Here is a 6,824-nt window from a genome sequence, read left to right as displayed (position 1 = left end):
GGCTAATGCTTAAAGATCGTGCGAGCCGTGGAAATGATCAGGTTGCTTGATCTTGAAGGAGAAAGATTAAAATTGTTTCATTTGGATTAATTTCGCACGGTCGTTTCGGCTCAAATTTTTAAGCAAATAGTTAAACTTATGGATTTATGACAATTAAGAAAGCGAAAACTATGATCACGTTACTAGAAGTATCAAAATATGCTTTAAAATTAATCAAATTTGTAAGTTTTTATTCGTGAGTTAAAAAAAAGTTTCAAGGTAACAGAAAATAACCGAAATCATAAATCTTTAGGTTTTTGTAAAACGTTTTGTGAATGGAAAACTATAAGGTTGTCTTAGAGTTAGCAATTGAAATTACCATAATTTAGTATTTGGTATAGATGGTATATATTTAAAATCATAAAATATAAAAAAAAACTCAAATTGTTTGTCCAAAGTAAGCCCCGGGGGTCAATCGCATACCAACGGAGATGCTCAAAGCTGACCCCGTAGTTTTCGCATAACTGCTGCATCAATTATTCTGCAACATATGGGAAACCACGACGTTTCCAACCGACTGGATACAAGTCGACTTAGTGAAGTTACCTAAAAATGGTGACCTGCCCATATGCAATAATTGGTGGGACATCATGTTACTTTGTATCGTTCTTCAAAGTCCTCTCCAAAGTGATCCCTAATCGGATACAGAAGAAGATTGAAGCAATTCTCCGGCGGCAGCAAGCAGGATTCCGTGCCAAACGATCCTGTATGGACCCTAATATCACGCTTTGTATCATCTTAGAACAAATCAATGAATTCCAAGAATCTCTCTAACTGGCGTTCATTGATTACAAAAAAGCTTTCGACCGTCTCAATCACGAAACATGTGGGATGCTCTCAGGCGCAAGGGTGTCCCTGAGAAAATCATTGGCCTCACTGAAGCACAATACAGGGCATTTTCGTTGTTGGAGTGAAGCAAGGATGTATCTCTCTCTCGTTTGTCGGGTGAAGATCACTGCGTCCAGATTTTAGAACTATTGTGATATACCCTTTTGTTGTGAGGTACGCAAGTTATCTCAGAAACATATTTGTCACTGAGATACCTTGGTATCGACTGAACTCAAGACCATCTATTATTGATGAATAGAGATCCTGAGTTACAGTATGTGACTCCCTCATTCTGGCGAGACTAGCTTTATGAAGCCAACCACGTCCTTGGGAGATAAGATCCATATGTCAGCAGGCCCTAAAAAGGGCTTGCTGAGAACTTTGAACCTACGTTGAGTGAGTGCACTGCAATAGCAGAGGATGGGTTCTGATGTTTCCCTCTCCTCGTCACAGAAGCGGCAATTTGAGGTTTGGATTGCTCCGATCTTTTGTAGATGGTATCTGCAGGGGCAGTGTCCAGTTATTAGACCGGTGTAGATGTTGAGATCCCTTTTGTTGAGACCTAATAGTTGTTGGGTTTTCTTGGGGTTTATCGTTACGAGCCTTTTAGATTGGCTCGTATGGGGAAGTGCATTCCAGTTTGATGTGATTTGACTGACCATATATTTGTTCAGTTCCATTTTTACAGAGCAGTCTGAGATCCCGCAGAAGGGCTCAGGGCCAATGAACCTTTCATTAGATCCATTTCTAGCTAGCTCATCAGTAATCTCGTTTCCCTCTAGACCCGTATATCTTGGGATCCAATATAGGTAGACTCGATTGCGTATGGATAAGTTTTTCAAAGCCAGAATGCATTCCCACACTAGCTTTGAGTTACAAGTGTAGTTATTAAGCGACTTAAGTGCCGCTTGGCTGTCAGAGAAAATACATATTTTTGCAAACCTATACTTTCTCCTCAGGCATAATAACACGCATTCTAATATTGCATATATTTCCGCCTGAAATACTGTGGGCCACTGTCCTAAGTGGACAGAGATTTTTGTTCTAGGGCCATAGATTCCGGAGCCTGTCAGATTATTCATTTTCGAACCATCTGTGAAGAAATTTATAGAGCCTGTTGAAACGCTGAGTCCACCTCCTTCCCACTCCTGGCGGGAAGGAATAAACACATCGTAAGGTAAGTCATAATTGACTACCGTTTCCATCCAGTCACTATACAAATTCCTATTGCGGGATTTATGGCAAATTCATTTAATATGCTGAGGTGACCCGTAAGGTCTCCCGACAGCAGCGTTTTTGTTCTCTTTAACCTTAGAGCACTTTTTTCCGCTTCCAGCTTTATGAATTGATCTAACCGGGGCAGGTGAAGCATTGCGTCTAGGGCCAAAGTGGGTGTACTACGAACTGCACCAGTGATCGCTATGCAAGCGGTGCGTTGGATTTTGTTGAGCTTCGCTCTTGCAGCAGCCTCATTAGTTTTAGGCCACCAGACAAGGGAAGCGTAAGTAGTCCTGGGACGAACAATAGTTTTATATATCCACATGATCATACTTGGTTTTAGGCCCCATCTTTTACCCAGGGTTTTTGAACAAACCCAAAGTGTATTGAGACCTTTCTGCACAACTGATTGGAGATGAGAGTTCCAATTCAGTTTTGCGTCGAGTATGACATCTAGATATTTTACTTCGCTTGAATAAACTAGTTGTGTATGATTCAAGAAAAGGGGTTTCAGTTGGACCTTCCTCCGTTTGGTGAAAGGGATAATGGAAGTTTTTGTAGGATTTATGCCTAGTTGTTCCTTATGACACCAGGAAAAAGTGTGATTTAGGGCAGATTGCATTCTTTCCACGATAACACTTTCGAATTTGCCTCGTACAATAATAATGACAACGTCATCAGCATATCTAACCACTTCGAAGCATCTTCTCTCTAAGCTGTCTAGAAGCTCATCCACCACCAGTGACCACAACAAAGGAGAAAGCACTCCGCCTTGCGGACACCCCCTTGTTGCTTTAACAGTAATGTATGAACCGCTAAGCTCAGAGGAGATTTTTCGATTAGCTAGCATAGCATGTACCCAGGTAACAATGCATGGGTCGAATTTTCTCCTCAACATTGCTGACCCTATTGACGAATAAGAAGCGTTATCGAATGCGCCCTCAATATCAAGAAATGCTACAAGAGCAATTTCTTTTGCATTGAGTGTTTTTTCGATCTTTTGAACTACCGTATGTAGTGCCGAGATCGTAGATTTTCCACTTTGATAAGCGAATTGGTTTTTTGACAAAGGCATTGCTTTCATAAATTTGTGATTTATGTACTCGCATAGTAGCTTTTCCATAATTTTGAGCATTACAGAGGATAAACTTATCGGCCTGAATGCTTTGGGGTTGGTTTTATCCCTCTTTCCTGCCTTCGGAATGAAGACAGCCCGGATTTGACGCCAATCGAGCGAACCATCCGTCTTTCGGAGGCTACCCACACCATTGGAGTGGTCTTTTGAAAGAGTTTTTTGGAGTCTGGCCACTACGGGTGTATTCTCTATGCTTTCACACATTAGAATCCACGATTTCCGTTTGGCTGACCTTATTTCTTTGTTGTAGTTCGTCAGGGCCTTTCTGTATAGGCTCCAATCGCCGGTTCGCTTGGCACGATTGAATTCCCTACGCGCAGTTTTCCTAAGCTTCTCAAGAGTTTTATTCCACCATGGAACGTCTCTGCTCGAACTAATTGATTTAGTTGGACAGCTCTCTTGGTAGGATTTTGTTTTTAATGGATTTGGACGCATCTTCCAATTGTGTAATGGAATTGATGTGACTTTCTATGATGTACTCTTCAGATTGTAGGATAGCTGAGTAGGATTCCCAATCAGTTTTCTTAGGATCTTTAAACGTTTTTTCTATCGTTAGACCCCCTTCCCATTCGAAGATGATGTGTTTGTGGTCTGACATTGATATTTCTTCAGAAACATGCCAGTTTTTTATTTTATCAGAGATAGACCGACTACATAGAGTCAAGTCCAAAACTTCCTGACGAATGAGGTTTTCAAACGTGGGCTTGTCACCAACATTACAAATGTCAATGTTCTTGGAAGAGAGAAACTGTAACAGGTACTCACCTCTGGTGTTTATATTTGTACTTCCCCATACGGTGTGATGTGCATTTGCGTCACACCCTATGACGAAGGGGATGTTGTGTCGGTGGCTGTAGGCTACGAGCGCAGCTATTTCTGGAGGAGGGATTTCGTCCACGTCACCTGGGAAGTATGCCGAGACCATCAAGATCTCTCTACTCCCTCTAGCGGAAGGTACCTCCATCCTGACAGCTACGATGTCCCTTTTTATGAATTCTGAAATTGGAAAGTATTTACAGTTGTTATGTAATAAAATAGCCGCTCCAGGAGAAAGCTGGCTGTCATCATATACCAACTTACATGAGTGTTGTGGAATACCTTGTATTCTGGATTTATTGACCCATGGCTCTTGAATGAGGGCCACGGTTAGATTCTCTTTGGTGAACCTCCGACAGAGCACACCCGTGGCGCTCTCAGCATGGTGGAGGTTCACTTGCAGAACTTTAGTCGCCATTTCCGGGGTTACCGCTTTTTTCCGGACGACGACTATCCGGCTTTGGATGTTGCGGATCATCAGGATGTCGTTTGGTGTTACAGTTTGAGTTGTTTCTCTTCCCTGTAGCGACCTGGCCCGCCAGTTTCGCCTCTGTGGTCAAACTGTCGCTTTTTGCACTCCCTTTGCCCTGTTTAGATACCTTTGGTTTGGTACCACTAGAGCAGGGAGTCGCATGTAAGCTTCGAGCTTTTCCTTTAGAGGCGGACTGACTAGCCTTTATGGTGCTTTTGGGGTGAGATTTACTAACCTCGCCCGAACCGGAGGCTTCCTCAGATTTCTCTTGGGTCGGCCTTCCAGTTAGCCGAACCTTGCCCGAACAGGAGGCCTCCTCAGATTGCTCTTGGGTCGGCCTTCCAGTCGGATTGGCGGTATCGGCAGTCGGTTGATCTGTAATCTTCCTTAGTTGGATTTCACCAAATCGGTAGTTGAGGGTGTATTTGGACTTCTTCAACTTTTCCATCGACGCACCCTCTACTGTGAAGATCCATTCGACATGAATGTCTTTCAGAATGGATCGTTTCACAATACGCCAATTAGTTGTTGTGATGTCATTTTGGCTTTCTATGAGAGCCTTTATTCGGTCGTCGTCATAGCTGGAGCTTTGTGGGAAGAATGCTCGGATCATCTCTGGACGTGGAATCGCCACTTCGTCCATTGCCATCAGCTCTGCACCTTCCCAGGGTTTCATGGATGGGGATATTCTCTTTAACCACTCAGCAGTCTCTTGATCCTTACAGATTAGAACCATGTAACCGGACTTGTAGATGAGGTTGTTGAATTTGGGTTTTATTGGCTCGTTTCGTTGTTGAACTACTCTGAGCAGGAGTGCTTCTTGTAGAAGTTCTAGCTGGGCTGTAGTGAGTTGGACGGTGGGAAAGTCTTTGGGTATTATCCCGACCTTCACGCTTTTGGCCATATCACTGTAGCTGATACCAGCTGTTTTCCTCATGGGTGGGTTTTGTTGTCCAGACACGTTTTTCTGAGGCGCGCTGTTTGTGGACTGTTTGGCGCGCTCTCTCGGATCCAGATGGTGCTTCACCCTTTTTTGTTTGGGGTCCTCTGTGGCGGATTTGTCTTGGTCGTTTCTCGAGCGTTTTGAGGAAGTGGGCTTGCTCTCCTTATTCAGGATTATGGACAAGGCCTCATTCCGGTCTTTTCCCTTCTCCCGGAGAGTTCTAAGCTGCTTCCTCTGCGAACGTGTGAGTAAGGATGTATACTATCTCCGCTACTGTTTCTCATCGTAATCGGGATCCTGGTAGGTGCGATTGATCGTGGGTTGCTGTGGCATCCCATTATATACCATAGAGCACCTAAATAACTTCAAACTGGCTGGTGACATGCTCTCTTAGCTTAACGATGCACTGATATGCAGAGCAAGCTCGATGATCTTGCTAATCGCTCCTTGGCGGCAGGTCTTACCATCAATGTCAACAAGACCAAATCGTTGAATGTAAACACGGTCAGCGGTAGCTGGGCAATCAGTGGAGAATGTTGAAAGCTTCCAATATCTTGGTAGCCAAATGGCGGCCGATGGTGGAACCAAGATTGACATAACTGTGGAACCAAGAAGGCGAGAACTGCATTATCGAGTTCAAGAAATTTATGGAAAATCAACCAATTTTGAACTCGAACGAGAAATCCGCCATCCACCCGCCGCCACGCGCTACCCAAACATTGGCAACTGCCCATCTAGGGGCATCTGGGGTAATATGCACTGTCGAGGCAAAACGCACCCCCTTGATTTTTCAGGAATTATCGGTTTTGGAGCTTTGAAACCTTGCCAGTCTAATAGAACGTCCTTATAAATGAGCACCTGGAAAATTTTACATATCTGCGTTACGTAATTAGTGAGAAAAATGAATTAAATCAAAACGCAGGTTTCTGATGTAATTTTTCCTATCGTTTGTCGAACGATTTGATGGTGAAAACCGACCAAATATCTTAAGCTGTTGTATTTATTCAGTTAATTGAGGGTAATACTAAGCGTAGAAATAATAACATAAACAGTAATTTACATAAATTATATATTTTAAACAGTTTTATTTTTTACTCTTGATTGGGGCAATATGCACTCCATGTGTTGGGGCAAAACGCACCTATAGAAAACAAGCTGTAATCATATCTATGAGCACTGTGAAAGTAATCGCAAATGAAATTGAGCTATTACTCGTCTTAAAACCTTAGAAAACATGCATTTTCTCTAAAAAGGGAAAAAAATATAAACTCGACAGTGCATCTTGCCCCAATGTTGTGGTGCGTCTTGCCCCTTTGTTTGAGTGCATCCTGCCCCATTGTTGTAGTGCATTTTACCCCGAGCATGGGTGCATA

The sequence above is a fragment of the Aedes albopictus genome, chromosome 3 (genome assembly GCF_035046485.1).
Source record: "Aedes albopictus strain Foshan chromosome 3, AalbF5, whole genome shotgun sequence".
Lineage (NCBI taxonomy): Eukaryota > Metazoa > Arthropoda > Insecta > Diptera > Culicidae > Aedes > Aedes albopictus.
The sequence above is the reverse complement of the archived record's forward strand: the minus strand, read 5'-3'. Positions refer to the sequence as shown.